This window comes from Astyanax mexicanus, chromosome 9, assembly GCF_023375975.1.
Source record: "Astyanax mexicanus isolate ESR-SI-001 chromosome 9, AstMex3_surface, whole genome shotgun sequence".
Lineage (NCBI taxonomy): Eukaryota > Metazoa > Chordata > Actinopteri > Characiformes > Acestrorhamphidae > Astyanax > Astyanax mexicanus.
Window position 1 is genome coordinate 12704933 of NC_064416.1, and position 17773 is coordinate 12722705.

Here is a 17773-nt window from a genome sequence, read left to right on the forward strand (position 1 = left end):
GTGGACACCATCCCTACCTAAAAGACCAGGCTTGACCTCAAAGTGTAGCCAGTTATCTATAAAGCCCACATGATTTTCTGCACACCACTTGGACATCCAGCGGTTCAGCGAAGAAAGCCTGCTGTAAGCTTCATCACCACGCCTCATTGGGATGGGGCCAGAGCAGATTACTTCCTCGGACAGCGTCTGGGCCTGTTTAATCACCTCTTTAACATTAGCCTTAGTTACTTCAGACTGCCGCAGACAAATATCATTGGCCCCTACATGAATTACTACCCTCGAATATCTCCTATTCCCTAACAGCCTGAGGTTGCCACTAATGTCCGGTGCTCTGGCTCCCGGTAAACAAGTAACTGTTGCCGCTGGTGCCCCTAAAGGAGTAGCTAATTTCACGTGTCGGACGATAAAGTCTCCTATCACCAGAGTACCTTTAACAGGCTCCTCAGTTGGTGCTTCACTGAGCGGGGCAAACCTGTTTGACACGTGAACTGGGGGAGCGTGGTGTTCAGGTGGGCTGGCTGTGGCCTTTGCGGTAGCATTAGCCTTAGCCTTTCGACTATGCCGCCGAGACGTTACCCATTCGCCCCGCTGTGAGGGCTCTAAGGCCGGAGTCGAGGGGGTACTAACTCTCCCTGAGACACCCGGGGCTGCTAACAGTGAATCCTGCTGTCTATCCCTTATTAAACCTCGGATGTGCAGCTCTAACTTATTCACCTTATCCACCAAGGTGCTAACTATCTCACACTTAGTACAAATACCACTATTGTTACCACTATCGGTGGACAAGGGATCTAAGCTATACATGCCACACTCTAAACAGGAGTAAACCTGAACAGAAGCCATGGAGAAAAAAAAAGCACTCACCTTGTTTCAGTTGAAATTAGAAACTTACACAAACAAAGTGCAGCAGCAAACAGCTAATCCAGCAAACCTGAGGAAAAAAGTCTATAAAAGTAGACTGAGAGTGGATTAATAGGTGTGTAGAGCAAAGAGGAAGCAGACTAAAAGTGGATTAGTAAGTGTGAAGAGAGTAAAAGAGAAGAAAACAGAGAAAAGTGTAGAAGCTGAAGATTAAAGCAAGCTTTCAGCAGCAGAGCAGCACAGCACATCATCTCTCTCTCTCTCTCTCTCTCTCTCTCTCTCTCATTTGAGGTCTGTGTATGCATTTACATTCCACCGGGTTACCATGGCATTGTGGGTCAGGGGTCACAGACTATTACAGATTCTTGCTGTCTCGTCATTATGGATGTGCCTCAGGGTGTTTATGGGCCTGTGCGTGACCTTTTGACCTTTACCTGACCCCGGAGTCCAGTCGGACGTCTGAGCCCCTTGACCTCAGACCAGTAGAGTGGTCTCTGACCCGGGGGTCAGGGCAGGTTAAACCACGAGGAGCGGGTTGTGGTATTGATATGTCGTCACACATTGTTTCTGATGCATTGCTGTTTGTTGTTATTGTTGATATGTAATGTCTATAGAGCGGTTTGAGCAGACCCTTATCTCAGTACTGGACTTGTTTGATTGCATGTACTGACTGAATTCTTATTGTTAATGGTTGTTAACACATGCAGTTAATATGGATTAAATCTCATCTATCTCAACTATCATTCAGTACCCTCACTCTCTCAATATAAGCAGGTGTCCCAATACCTTTGCCATATAGTAGTAATGATGTTTTCTATTCATCTATGCCCACTGTTTACTACTGTTTACTACACATCTCCAGCCCTTGCTTACCGTCGTTCCCCATCGTTCCTCTTATTTAATTCCTGTTTCCTGTCTGTAATCTCTTTCTTCCACACCTCCCCCTCCCCCCAGCCTTTCTTCTCCCTCGTATATGCTGTTTCGCTCTGTTCATCTAAGCATGAGCGCCCTCCGGAACGGAAGAGAGAGAGGGGATGGAGGAGGGATGAAGGGAGGAGGAGGAGGAGGAGGGGTGAGCACGTCTCTTAATCCAGGCCCATTGCTCACAGCTTATCTGTGTGTGGTAATTGATGGTAGTGCTGGTGGACAGCACAGTTGGATTCATGGCCTAGACCTTGGCTTTCATAGGCCGGGCATCAATAATGTGTCTCCACTGTTCCTGGGTCCCAGATGGCTCCTATTTATCAGAGTCGTGACCCCTGGGCCTCTGTGTACACACACACACTCACTCACACACACACACACACACACACACACACACACACACCCGTACACGTATATATCTAAATGTGCCTGCACTGAGGTGCAGTGATAATGCATCCTGAAGAATTATCAATTCAAACGGGGAGCAAACAGCCTGCACAGCTAAGGCTGACCTATTTGGCGACCATTGACCTTCACTACTCCACCTTTTCACCTCACGACTGACAAATACCCCAATCCATCCAATCAGAGCCTTCCTTTTACCACCCACAGGAACACACACACATAAAGCCAGCTAGCTTACGGATATGCTACAATATACAGGGGTTGGACAATGAAACTGAAACATCTGTCATTTTAGTGTGGGAGGTTTAATGGCTAAATTGGAGCAGCCTGGGGGCCAATCTTTATTAATTGCACTTTGCACCAGTAAGAGCAGTAAGAGTGTGAAGGTTCAATTAGCAGGGTAAGAGCACAGTTTAGCTCAAAATATTGCAATGCACACAACATTATGGATGACATACCAGAGTTCAAAAGAGGACAGATTGTTGGTGCACGTCTTGCTGGCGCATCTGTGCCCAAGACAGCAAGTTTTTGTGATGTATCAAGAGCCACGGTATCCAGGGTAATGTCAGCATAACACCAAGAAGCACAAACCACATCCAACAGGATTAACTGTGGACGCTGTAAGAGGAAGCTGTCTGAAAGGGATGTTCGGGTGCTAACCCGGATTGTTTCCAAAAAACATAAAACCACGGCTGCCCAAATCACGGCAGAATTCAATGTGCACCTCAACTCTCCTGTTTCCACCAGAACTGTCCGTCGCCACAATAAATTATTGTGGTCTAAAAGGAGGTGTTTCGGTTTTATTGTCCAACCCCCGTAAGTCCAAGAGGTTGTACTTTAACTTTAACATTTACTGCTGACAGATGTGCAAATGCAAAAGCACACTCACAGTTTGTCTAGTCCCTGTAGAAAGGTGCTTCCAATAGAATAGGACTCTGGAGCAGATGATTATGAATGTATTGTCTAAAGGGCTAAATAGGAGATACTTTAAAGTGGTAGAACTGTTATCTACAGATTGATGGTGCTCCTTCCAATACTTTTAGGATGAGTTTGGGTGTTGGGAAGATGAGTTGTATTAATGATAATCCAAAATCCTGACCTCACTACAGAACAACCTGCACCAAAAGCACCAAACCCACCCCCATGCACAAGTTTAATATTCAGTGTCCAAATTGTAAATGATTTGTGATCATAAAAAAAAAGCCGCTGTCAGTGTGCATGAGAACCACAGAGGTTGTGGAAGAGGTGGGATGTCTGCCAGTAACACTGTTTGGCACTGAATGTAATAAAAGTCTCAAAGCAATGCTTTAAAATCTAGTGTCATGTGACAGAGTTTTGGCACTCGTTCTTTGCTTAAAGCAGAAAAGACCCTGGTGTTGTTGTGTATGTGTGTGTGTGTGTGTTGTAGAACGTAGCTAAATCCTGGAGAGCAGTGCAGGAGCTCTCTAGCAACAAGGATCAGAGTGTGTGTGTGTATGTGTGTGTGCGGATGAGAGACGTTTTGTGCTTCCCAGCATGCAAGAGAGCTGTGTGACAGCAATGCAGGCGCACACACACACACGCTGCGCTTTGAGGCCGGGCGCTGCGCAGCTCTGGGGCTGTGTGTAAAGCGCGCATGGAGCTACACACTGCTGCCGAACGCGACTCCTCACGTCAGGCAGGCGCTGAAAGAGCGCGCCGGTTTTGTTCTCCCTCTAAAATCCAATTACAGCTGCTTTGCCTCACCTCCTCTTACAAAGCTCCTCGTCATTTTCCCGCCATTCCGGGCCTGAAGCGAAGACAGCGCTCTGAAGCTAGCGCTGACAGAAATTAGGAGCTTCCAATAGTGCTGCAGATTGCAGCTACAATATATGGACAAAAGTATTGGGACACCAGCTCATTGATTGATCGTGTTCTGAAATCAAGAGCATTAAAAATTGTTTCCTTCTTTTGTTGGAGTAACTGTTTCTACTGCCCATATATATAAGAATTCACTTACTTATTTATTACAATTACACTTACAGTATATAGTGCATTCCTGCCACTCAGGGACGCTTACAATTACATTCCACACACACCTCACGCACACCGGTGAGAAGCAGCAGCCAATCGCGCACAGTGTACTCTTAACCGGAAACAACCGTCAGTCTGGACGACTGCATCGGGCACTGAGGAGTTGACTCTGCACAGATGGCCAATCCATATCTGGGCATATAGTCACACAAACATTCACAAAGCAGGGCATTTTTTAGGGTATTCAATTTTCTGGGCAATTTAGATTGTTTTACCTGATTTCCACATTTTTGTACTGTGGGAGGAAACCCATGCAGAAACAGGGAGAACATGGAAAATCCACCCAGATAGGGACTTGAACCCAAGACCCTAGTGCTGGGAGTAAAACAGATTTAGGAGCGTTGCTATGAGGTTTTGATTGCATTCAGAGACAGAGGTCAAGATGTTGGATGATCACCACCACACCTTTCTTACTCCCCAATTCCAAGTTTTAGATGTTCTGGATGTATCACTATAATTTCAGACAACAGAGTTCCACTACTCCTCTTTATTCTCTTCTTCTAGCCCACCACAGGCATTAGGCTTTGTGATTCCATAGAGTCCTATTTTATTGGCAGTACTTCTGTAAAGGATCTAGACAAATTGTTTGTGTGTGCATTTGCACATCTGTGTCAGCAATGTTTGCAACTTAACTGAAGAAGCTGAGAGGATTCAGTAGGTGGGATGTCCACAAACCGCTTTGGATACATTTTGGACTGTTATAGAACTGGATGTGTTTAGTGTGATTAATCAACTAATCGACTAATTGAGAAAATAGTAAATTGTTAGATGCAGTTCTAGTTAAATATATGAAGCAAGAGATGAACATAGTCAATAATATGTTAGCTGGTCTGTTATTTAGGTAATATTTGTGTCTAAAATATACATCAATCAATTAAATAGTGAGTAATATAATATTACTAGTATTAGAATTAAAAACTGATCCAATAAAGATCCAATTTGTCCAGGAAAAAATAAAGGTAAATGTAACAGCAACTCTAGATCTCACCAGCTAGCTGTCAGTCTTTGGTTCTCTCTCTCTCTCTCTCTCTCTCTCCGCAGATGGCTTTAATACGGTACAGAAGCTGCCAGCCCGTTAGCAGAACCGTGACTTCAAAAGACCTGTTACGTTTCGTTTCAAAGCTGAATCCAGCGAGGATGGAATTTTCACTTTCAAGCCCACTTAGCGCCCTGCTATGCGCCGCTAAACGTGTTTGGATGTGGTCGGGCGGGCGGTGGGGAAGCATGCCGCACTGCTGGGAACGTTAAAGGGAAAAAGAGGCTTGAAAGGAGCCCATGGATGGACATGCTACAGCCTTTTGTAGCTGGTCACACTGTGAGATGTGGTTAGTGTGGTGTACCTGCCATGCAGGCCGTGCAGAATCCGTTTTGCTTGTAGGCCGAAGAGCCTACTAACATCTCTAAAGTCTCTGCTTAAGGAACAACATGGCAACCGAGAATATTATGATTAATAACCATCTAATGATGGTTAGATGCTGTAGACCAACTTGACCAAATTGTCTCAGAAGATGTTTGTGGACACCCCTTCTAATGTATGCTGCAAATACAGCTACTTTCTGAATGTTGCTTTCATTGCTGACATAGATTTACAAAATTATTTACATACATTTACCTGGTCTGTTTAGAGGAGTATTGCTAAAAGGACGCTCTGGAACAGATAAAGATCAACAGTTGAATCTGTTGGTGAAATGCCTTTTCGGTGCCCCTAATAGCTATTGCATTCTGGAGCATTCTCTGGAATGATGGTGCTCTATCCAACACATTTGGGATTAGGGAGTTGGTAAGTAAGATAAGGTGTGTGTCCTAACCTTACTAAATATATATAGAAATAAAGTAGAAAGAAATTCCCTGGAGTAGAAATTCTCTGGAGGGTAGATACTCCAGTAAACACGGAATTAACTTTTTTTATTAACCTTAATTTATCCAAAAGCAGTGTGTAAGACTGGTGGAAACCAGGTTTATTTAATCAAATATTGATATCTGAGCTTTAAACTTTATGAATATGAACTGTTTTTTTTTTTCATTATTTGAGGTCTGAAAGCTCTGCATCTTTTGTTATTTCAGCCATTTCTTATTTTTTCTGCAAATAAATGCAAATAAATTACTATTTTTATTTGGAATTTGAAAGAAATGTTTTTCGTAGTTTTTAGAATAAAACAACAATGTTTATTTTACTCAAACATCTACCTATAAAATAGCAAAATCAGATAAACTGATTCAGGTGTTTTTATTTGTATATGGTGTATGTAGTTTATTCCAAAGGGCTTCTGCCTATCCAGATAGATAATTCCTCCCAGGCCTACAGACTATATCTAATGGTGCTGTTCACATTGTAATATCATTATTAATTCCCTAATCGTTCTGAAGGTTCTGAAGGTGGAGCAGTTTAATAATGCCGGTTCTCTGGGCTCTGCTCGAGAACCTCTGCAGATAGGTGGCTGCAGCCCAGTGTGCTGAGAGAGCTCACGACTGCCACGCTGACGGTCTGCCCTCTCATCAAAATGTGATATTCAAGTGACATTTCACTCTGCCCTATAAGAGAGCACTCTTTCTTGTTCTCTCTCTTTTACACACACATATGCACACACACACACACACACACACACACTTGTGCTTTTTACTGACTTCTTGCTGATGGCTGAAACTGCTGAAAGAAATGGGGCACTCTTTGAGTTTGTGTGTGTGTGTGTGTTTATGTGTGTGTGTTTGTGAGAGAGGAAGACAGACTGAGATAGGCAGAGATGGAGGATGTGTGTGTATGTGTTTGGAGGAGTGTGTGTAAATCAAGCTGACGGAGGGTCTGCCTGATGGGGGAGATTTAGGAGCTGAGGGGTTTGAGAGAACAGTTTTCAGAGGGTTGTGTGTGTATGTGTGTGTGTGTGTGTGTGTGTGTATGTGTGTGTCTGTGTACATTCCCATGCTGTTTTTGTCCTCCTGGCCTCCTCAACCCTCACTCACCTCCTCCATTTAGCTCCACACATCCATCAACAGTGCCTCCCTGGAGATCGCCCTGGCAACCTCGAACCTCGGCAACCCTGTCACGGCGAGGGCAGTTCAGCCTCAGGGCTGATGCACTCTGGCGCCATGACAACCTGCCTTGTATTACAAAAAGGGAGGAAAAGGTGTGCTTCACAGCAAAACCAACACCAACATCATAACTGGAGGAGAGAGAGTAAGAGAGAGTGAGAGAGAATGATGGAGAGTGAGCGAGAGAGAGTGAACGAGCGAGAGCGAGAGAGAGTGAACAAGCAAGAGCGAGAGAGAGTGAACGAGCAAGAGCGAGAGAGAGCACATGAGAGAGAACGAGGAGAAAAATAGAAAGAGGAGAAAAAGAGAAAGAGGAGCCACCAAGACAGGAAAAATGAGAAAGAAAGGGATGTGAAATATAAAGAAAAACTAGAAAAAATGGTGAAAGTAAGAAGAGACTGACAAAATGAAAGGAGAGAAAGATGAACATAGAACATTAAGCTAAAGAAAAAGAAACAGAAAAGAGAACAAGTAAGAAATAAATAGGAGAAGGGAAGAGTAGAGAAAAATACACAGATATGGAAAAGAAAGAAGAACAAGAAAGAAAGAAGGAGGAAGAACAGAGCAAATAGAGAAAAGGGTAAGGGAGAGAGAAAGCAAAGGCTGGCAAGAGAAGGAAGAGCAAGGAAGAGAGAGAAAGTGAAAGAAGGAGAGAGATATAAAGAGAGAGAGAGCAAGGGGGATTGGTCTAGTAGAAGAAAGGTAAAGATCAGTATGTTGAAGAAGAAAAGGGAAAAAGGGAAAAAAGAGACACAAAGAGAGAAAGACAGGTAAAACAATAAGCATCTAACAAGCGAACAAGAGAGACAGACATATCCAGGAAGAAAAAGGAAAGAAAGAACACAAAGAGATGTGAGAAAGAAGGAAAAGCAAGGGACACAGAAAGTGGAAGAAGGAACAATGGGGAAGAAAGAGAGGAAGAAAACAAGTATGGTAAAAGAGAGAGAGAGTGAAAGAGAGAGAGAGCAGTGCTGGGTGAGAGGAACTGTGTGGAATCTATAAAGTAAACACACTGCTTTTGCTTTCTCGCTGTCATCCGAACCCCCGCGGTGTTTTCCGTGCCAGCACGGCTCCAGCTTAACAACCCCTTTTTTCCCTGACCTGTAATTAACCATGTTCCTCCAGAGAGTGTGTGACCCTTGAAGTTCCTCAGCCATCACACACTCGGCACGACACAGGCCAGCCCTGCCCCTGAGAGAGCCCCGCTAATTAGCTGCCATTTCCCCCTCAAATCCATCTAGCCGCCCTCTGTCTTCTCACAACACGGCTTTCAAACGCTTCCGCCCGGCTCTACACCGCCCCGACTCCCGGCAGCTCTGCGCGGCCATCCGGCCAATCAGAACAGAGCGTGTGATCCGTCTCTATGTCCTAGATTTTTGTAGTAGTCTCACTTTTGTAGTGAACTGAGGCGTACTGTATCCAGACAACCCCTCACCCCCCTCCCCCTCAGGTGCACCGTTAACAAGCACAGAGAGACCCCCCACTTAGAGCTCAAATTAGCAGATCTGGCAACCCGCACCTTTCCGAACAGCAGGCCACGAAGATGCAGAGCACGGTGTGTAACTGCTGCACTGTGGGACAGCGCAGGCCTTCTCAGCACGACTCCACAACAGAGCAGATAAAGGACAGACCTCTGTTCGGCTCTGACTTTCTGCCCTCACTGCATTTTCACTCTGTGTGTGTGTGTGTGTGTGTGTGTGTGTGTGTGTGTGTGTGTGTGTGTGTTTTTAGACTTGTACTGAAATAAATCAAGAATGTATTGTGGTTGAACACAAATGTAATTGGTAAAACTATATTTTAAGGAACCCAATTTAGATATTTATTATTTTTTTTGTTTTTTTTTGTTCAATTGTGCATTATCACAGTTAAGGATGATTAAGAATTGCATTCATATTGTTAATAATCTACATTAAACACTTTGTTACCACCCTGTTCCTCAGATTATTTAGTAAACATACATATAAACTAGGCCTGTCACAATAATACTGTTTCCGGGTGTTATATTGTCCCAGAAAAAAGGTTAGGTCCATATGTCCAAGTCGATATCCAAATAATAATATTGTGACAGCTCTAATAGAAACTAAATCCAGGCTGTGAATTGTGAAATTTTAGCATATTTAGCACTTTTAAGTCTCTTTTTAGTGATGAGTAAAACATAACTTTAGAATATGGAACACTGTATCAATGTATGTTCAATGAGTGATTGTGTTCTTATAAAATTGATTAACAGACATAAACCTTGTGGTGTCCAATTAGAATTATAGAATACTAGCAACTACTAAATATATGAGATAATACAAGTAAATATAATATAAATACATTTTTGTCACAAGGTGGTTACAAAGTGTTTATTGTATTATTATTACAACTGGGAAGATTATCGGTAATACTTTACAATATGGGTACATTAATTAACAGTAACAACATGTCTAAACTAATTAATAACCTACACTAGTTAAGACATTATTAATTATTACAAAATTGAACTAATGTCTCAAATAATTATTTTTTAAATATATTTTTATTTTTAAATTTAATTTTTAATAATGTCTTAACTAGTGTCAATTAATGATTTATTGACACGTTTCTTAACCATTTAACAATATTTCTTACTTTTGTAATTATTGTTATTTGTGCCCCTTATTGTAATTATTGTGTTACCAGTTTACCTATAGGTGTTTAAGATTTATAGCATTTTTGACCAGGTTTAGTGCATGTATTTTTTTAATACAACTGTGCATCAATTTTAATTAAATGACTTCTATGAAATTGAATACTGTGTATAAAACTAATCCTTATTTTATCTTAATCTTAATCTAAATTAATATTACATTAAGTGGAGCTCTTAAAATAGTGGTAGAGTGTGGTCATGTTTTTCAGTAGGTTGAATAGAAGCAGGTTAGTCAACCTGTGTAATGATAGGCTGTTACTGTGGGCGGAGTCTGAGTAGAGTTAATTGGTATGCACTGACAGTAAACGTATTTATAGTTATATCGCTATAAGGACCAGCACTAAACTTGTCAGTTATATAGCTGTACGAGTGACAGACCCTCAAGGCCTCCCTCATTAACTCACTCTTCCAGTCTGAGGATGAGGAGGTGCACGTTCTGTATAGCTGTAGAGAACCTGCTACAGTATATGGCACCTGTGTAGCAGTCATTAGCACAGTGCTACCATTCTCATAATAATAAGGCCTCAGCGCTAGCAGGTGCAGAAATCGTCATTCCGGAGATACGTTCAATAGATCAGAGATTATGAGCTCTGCACTTTGTGGGGCACACTGTTAAGTGGGTTTACCTTCATCAGGCTGTCTAAAGGTCTCTCGTCCCTCTCTCACCTTCTGCACGGGGGTAAAGCTGCTGTATGTTCTGCGTCAGGCTCTTCCGCAGTGCTAACAGCTGTAACAGCGCCTACACCTCTGCCCTGTTAATTAGCCCTGCGAATTATAGTCCAATCAGGCCTGGGGAAACGGGCGTGCAAACTGATGTACTTATGCTGGCCCAGCCAGGAGAGAGAGAGAGAGAGAGAGAGAGAGAGAGAGAGAGAGAGAGAGATGTAAGGAAAGTTTAGCAGGGGCTGACTGTATTATTAGCATGGTAGGTTTATTTTTAATTCTGAGTAATAAGAAATTATTTAATTTTTTGATATGTATTTATTGGGAATGAACAGTTTAGTCACTTTAGCTATTCAAATATTAGCTTTTAAATATTGATCATACAGATAATAAATTCACATTTTTAAATACACACTACTTTTTGTTAAAAATATGTCCAGACAGTGTGTTCCTATGTACAGTATTTAACGTGTATCATATGAACATGTTTATGATATCCAATTTATGTAACAAAATAAAATTAAAAATCCACAAAACATGTCGCTCTTATGCAAAGATCTTTTTCACTACAGGCAAAATTACAAGTATTGTTTAAGAAAAAAAAAATAGAGACACACATTTATAGAGACACACTTCTGCACATTCTAAAGCAATATTCCTGTGACAGTATGTTTTAAACATATACCAATTATATGTACTATACTTCAGATTTAGTTTTCAACATTCAGTACAGGTATACTATATTTTTTGCACTTTAAGGCAAACTTAAAATATTTTAATTTTGTCAAAAATCATCAGTGAGCCTAATAATCCGGTGCGCCTTAGGTATGAATTCTAACAGTCAGGTTGTAAAGCCACACTGCTAAAGTACGGCGCTCTACAGGAGTTTTATTCAATTAGAAAGGAAACATGGCGACACCCTTGTTCCTTACTGTTTAAATATCGCTTAAAATGTGCCTTATAATCCGGAGCACCTTATGTATGAAAATAGACCAGAAAATAGACGTTCGTTAATTGTGTGCCTTATAATCTGGTGCGTTTTAAAGTCCGTAAAATATGATATATATATATATATATATATATATATATATATATATATATATATATATATATATATATATATATATATATATCATATTTTACGGATTTTTGTCTTAAAGACAGATGTAAAGCATCACCTATAAAAAAAAAATATATATATATATATATATATTTTATAGGTGATGCTTTACATCTGTCTTTAAGACAAACTCTTCAATATAATGAAGCAGTATGTGGATGAGCATTGTCCTGTTGAATAGTGTACCAGACCAGTATACCAGAAAAACTAGGGTACTCATCCCTCTAGCAATCTGACAGCAACATAACATTGCAGGTTGTGTTTTACTCTTTTTTTCTGTCCTAATTACATACCTGTCAAGTCTCCCGTTTTGGCCGGGAAACTACCGTATTTTACTCCTCTTTCCCGCCGTCCTCCCGTATTAGTACTTTCCCGTAAATTTCCCGTATTATATTAAAATAAAAAAATATATATTATTGAGGAGACAGGGCACTGACCGCTCTGAGTCTCTTAACCAATCGTGGAGCCGGTTCAATGAGAAAGTCCCGCCTTTCAGGAGAAACAACCAATCAGCTTGCAAAGGAGGGTCAGTGTGGGGAAGCCCCCATCGCTGTGAGTTCAGGCAGCTAGTTGGAGCAGCTGATGTTAAAACATATATGGATATACAGCGATTTTTCTAAAAGAAAGGTAACGGTAGGCAGATAATCATGGAAACTGTGATGAGATTTTTCTGATAACTGCTTAAAAATACTTGTCTCCGAAATAAAACACACAGATTAAACCTTTTTAAAAAATTACAGCTTGTGACTTATTTTAACTAGAAATGTGGAGAGGACCGAAATTAACTGAACTAATCAGGGGTGGAGTGATCAAAAGAAAGAAGTATTAATTAAATATTATTATGTAGGCCCCTTAGGACTATTTTTACTGATGGAATATATCTGGTCCATGTCCTTTTAGTAAAAACTCATGATACTATATTTAGGTCACCAACAGTCATTTTGCAGAATTTGTGCACACTTTGTTCCATTTTAAATCCATTAAATAAATAAAAATATATCATATAAAAGAGTGCATTTATTACAAAAAAGACATGAAATCTTAATTTTTTTTTTAAATATATAGAAAAGGGTTTTTAATTTGGCTGTATTAAAAGAATGACATATGTAGGAATATCCAGAACATTTTAGATTCTGATAATCTAATTGTAGTGTTTAAGTGGTTCACTTGTGGTAATTTTAGATTTTTTGTAAACCTGTCCTAAAATGTAAGGGATACTGAACCTTCGTTAGGCTGGTGGGACGGCTTTAAGCATACAGAGGAAAATATCCCTTATTTTTAAATCTAAAACTTGACAGGTATGCCTAATTAGTTTGCTCGATACATGTATTTTGTTAGTACCCCGCCCTGTATATGCACATGATGTTACATTGAATTAACATTGAGGTAATGAGATACATGGATACATGACCGTTTGTTTCAGATATTGTTTCTTGTCGCTTACGTTTGTTTAGTCACAAAGCTACACCGGTTAAAGCGTGTTAGTGTGGCTGCACGTAATTGGATTAGCCATGATATGCACTGTCTCATGCTGTTGTAAATTCGGAGAGCATCTGTAGCCGACTGTATTTAGGTAGCGTTGTGCTCTGAGTGTCTTCATCAAGGCGTACGGTTTAGAAAAGTAGAAGAAGTGGAAGATGTCCATTTCTTTACGAGATAATTGCTTTGCGGCTTAATCTGTGCTAATTTAAGAGCCGTCTGTTGCTGAAAGCTTGTTGTTTAGTGTATCTGCTCTTTGATCTGTGTAATGCACTCTCCTTTTCTCACTTAATTTGTGTATACATCATGCATTTATGTGTGTGTGTGTGTTTTTCATATGTTTGTGTGTGTGTTTGTGAGAGAGAGAGAGAGAGAGAGAGAGAGAGAAAGAGAAAGAGAAAGAGAGAGAAATACAGTCCACCTCCTCCCACCCTGCTGTGTGAAGTGTGATTTGTCAAGGCAGCAGTCCAGTCTTTGCAACCAATTAAAGCCTGTACAAACGAGTATTAATCTTCAGGGCCGAGGCGGATCAAAGGCGACCTCCCACATCCGGAGGTATGGATTTCCATTCTGCAGTGAGGGACCTGTGCGAGCTTCAGCCGAGAGTGCGCCTGCCTTGCCTGTGGCAGCTAATTTGTTTTCAATAGGCCTGGATCAATGGGCCAGGCTGTTCCAGGAAGAGAAGGGACAGTGCTCTGGTAATTGTCCAGAATAAATTGTAGTGCTTGTAAAAGGCTAAATGGGTGGTGTCAGACGCCCCTCCTCTTCCAAATCAAATCGCTGTCGCTTGCACTATATGTCCAAATGTTTGTGGACACCCCCTTTTAGTACATTCTAATGGTTTTAGCTACCTTATGTTGCACCCATTGCTGACACAAATGTGCAAAAATCACTAGCCTGAGTTACATCGGCACATCTCCAGTTTGAATCCAGGGCTGATACTGAGTGCTGCATGTGCCATCACCCTTGTTTGCCAAGTACAATCTGACAGCTCGTTCTGAGCCACATGTGCAAACACCCCGGTTACAGAGTATAATATGGGAATCAGCCCAAGCCACCTCTGTGAACACCCAAGTTACAGAGTATAATACAACAAACAACCTGAGCTACAAGTGCCTACATCCTGGTAGTTAAAAAAATGTGGGAATTGACACAAGCCTCTTGTACCAGCACTCAGGTTGCCAAGTATAAAATGCCTACATCCTGGTCGTCGAGTATAACATTGGAATCAGCCCAAACTCTGGTTGCTGAGTATAATTGGAGAATCATCCTGCATTGGTTTTGCAAACTCTCTGGTAGCCGAGTATTAACCGCATTCATCCCAACTCTACATAGCCGATGCTAGATCTCAGTTAATGCTCATGTACATCAGCCAAGCTCAGGTTGGTTCTTCATTCTATATGAAACAGCTTGTGCAGTCAGTTTAGAAAAGTATTACCAATAGAATAGGACATTCTGGAACAAAGGTTTAACATAAGCCTGTAACACACATTTCAGTGTGCTTTATAGAGAATGAAGCACCCAAGCACTAAGCTCTGGTACAGTGGCAGATTGTGTTCTCTGGAATGATGGTGGTGCTTCATCCAATACTCTTGGGATAGGTTTAGACATTGGGAAGATGAGGTGGGGTGATGGTGATCATCCAACATCCTGACCTCACCTGACACAGCTCTTGTCTCACTTAATGCAATCAAATCCTTACAGCAGTGCTCCAGAGTCTGCACTTAAACAGATAAACTATTTATACTTTTTGAGTACTGGTGTCCCAGTACATTTTCATATATGCATATATGCTAATGTATTCATTGTATGCCTCCTGCAAAGCAGTGTATTTGAAAAGACAGAGGATGTGCAGAGGATGAATTTGTGTTTATGCATCTGTCTGAGCGTATCTGTTTATTAGGCATATCACACATGCTTTAATTGAGTGAAGCTGTGAGACTTGCTTTATTGCTCTGATTTGAAAAGGTCAAGTCTCGGTGCATTAAAACTGATCTATTTTTCTTGGCGCGTACAGAAGGAAGAATGTGCGCTGTGATCTTTAGCCAAGGGCTCGCATCAAGGCCAGGACATCAGCGCTCTTTCAGAAGCGTCCCCCACCCCCTTGCGCTGTAGCCATGACAACTCTGAAGGCACCCGAAGGATATGGGTCGAGATGGCTGGGTGTTCGCGGTTTGGCTATGGCTCCGGCCTTCTTCTCCGGTCCTGCTCTTCCTCGTCTTCTCTTCATCATCCGTGAATAAGGCTCTGTTAAATGGGTAGGCAGGCCATCTCCACTCTCCTTGTTAACCTGTAAGGAGCTGGCGGGCAGATCCCCGGGGGGGAGCCGAGAATATTACTCCCCTCTCCCTCCATCACTCACTTCTGTCAGACCTTGTGCGGGAATCCTATGGAGCAGCAAATCAAAAGCTTCGCACCTGAGAGAGCAAGACCCGGAGGAAGTGGGCGAGTGGCCTCCGTTGCTATGTAGTGCCACTGTAATAATTCCCCCTCACTCCAACTGCAGCTCCAACATCCTATTATTACTAGCCAGCATAAAGCAGCCCCCAGTGAATTCCCCTCAGAAAAGAACGCCCTTCACCACCTTCCAGCTTATCCGGATCACCTTGTCCGTGCCTCCGGTCACAAGGGTTGCCTGTGTCACCAGCAATTAGGCCGGATTAGTTTTGACTGTGCTGAAAGTGCTAGCAGAAACTGCGTGACCAGAGAGGTAATGGCTTTATAAAAGGCCTGTGCTCCAAATCAGTGCCTTAAATCATGGATTAGTGCTTTATTTGAGTTTACACCAAGTAAAACTGCTGAATTACCTGTAGAAGAAGGGGAATGTAGAATAGGAAGTGAGGTTTATTCTTTATATGGCTTTATATAGGTTTTAAACATGATATATACATATGTTAGAATGTATTACATTTTGTAATATCTAACAAATATTTCATTACATGTCATATAATGTTTTATATAAGTTTTTTAGCTGTATACCGATACAATTAATTATAATCTATATATATATATATATATATATATATATATATATATATATATATATATATATATATATATATAACGATATCAATGTTACATATACAGTATTAAAAACAGTTTTAAATCACATTACATTACATGATGTATATCTTCATATCTGATTATTTTTTTATTATTATTTTAAAAACATAAAACATATGCTCATGCTCAGTATGTATATATTAGAGGTCCATAAGGTAGCCACTGCTCTCCGTCTGGATCTATTAGTGTAGAATCTTCTCTGAATCATAAGAGCATTATTCATATAAAATGCCTTTAAAGCTAAGGCTCAAAAGTGTGCATGTCTGTGTTTTTTATGTGTGCATTTGATTTGTTTGTGCATGCACACGCAGGCTTGTAAAGCGAAAGGGCAGCTGCAGGCGGAGCTGAGCTGTAGGGGAAGGTTTCAGACGAGAGAAGCTTGTTGTACACAGCGCCGTCCCCGTCGATATATTGATCTGCACAAGGTGCTTTTATTTTGTCTAGTTTGCAAAGAGCGCTTTTTTTATTTGGTCTACTCTGCAAGTGCAGCCTCTCCTCTCGGTGCCCTGTGTGTTACCTTGAAAACAAACACGAAACCCCATCGCTTAGTTCTTACCCCCTGTGTTCAGTTCCCCCAGCTCCTCTCTCAGTGCTGCAGACCGGCAGCACACTTGAAATTATTCTCGAGTTGGAGGTGAGCTATAAGAAGTTTGTTAAATTTGCTATAAAGCGATGATTTTAAATGAATATTGTTCTTATACTGTAAACTAGACCCAGAATTTTAGAATATGTGGTGATGGTCCTGGTTTGGTCCAGACATTATGTGTGAAACGTGCCCGATTTACACTCTGGACCAAAGAACCACAGTTTGGTCCAACCAAATGAGGTAGTCTTGGTTTAAATGAACTGATTTAATGACCTTCCCAAGACTCTGACATAAATTTATCGGTTGTCCTTCCCTGGTGCACTTTTAATTGGTATTTACCAATTCATCCTGGGAACTCCCTACAAGACCTGCCTTATGATTTTTTTTGGAGACAATCTGACCCAGTTGTCTTGCCATCACAGGTACTTTGGTTCTTGTCAAAGTGTCTCAGCTTCTTACATTTGTCCATTTTTCCTATTTTAAACTCATCAACTTCCAATACAATAACTGACTTTACGCTTGCTACCCAATGTGTGGATCCCAATTCTTGACAGGTGACATTGGAAATCCACTAAATTTAATGTTATTTACTTTAGACAAGCATTGTTTAATTGTTTTAATGACATTAATGACTGATTAATGTTTCTGTTGTTGGTGTTGGCTATGGTGATTCTAGACGGGTGGCTTAGTGGTTAGCACGTTCCCCTTCCAGCACTGGGGTCTTGGGCTCAAGTCCCTATCTGGGTGGAGTTTCCATGTTCTCCTCGTGTCTGCATGGGTTTCCTCTGGGGTCTCCGGTATCCTCCCACAATCCGAAAACATGGAGATCAGGTAAATTGGATACTCTAAATTGCCCAGAACAAATAGAATACTCTAAATTGATCCGGTGTGTGTGTAATTGTGTGGTATGTATGTAAGTTTG

At 41.2% G+C, this 17773-nt stretch overlaps 1 protein-coding gene across 5 annotated transcripts in view; it reads left to right on the forward strand.

The window, feature by feature from the left end:
* The window catches only part of gse1b (Gse1 coiled-coil protein b), a 332945-nt gene that overhangs the window by 179850 nt on the left and 135322 nt on the right, over window positions 1–17773 (forward strand). The window lies entirely within an intron of this gene.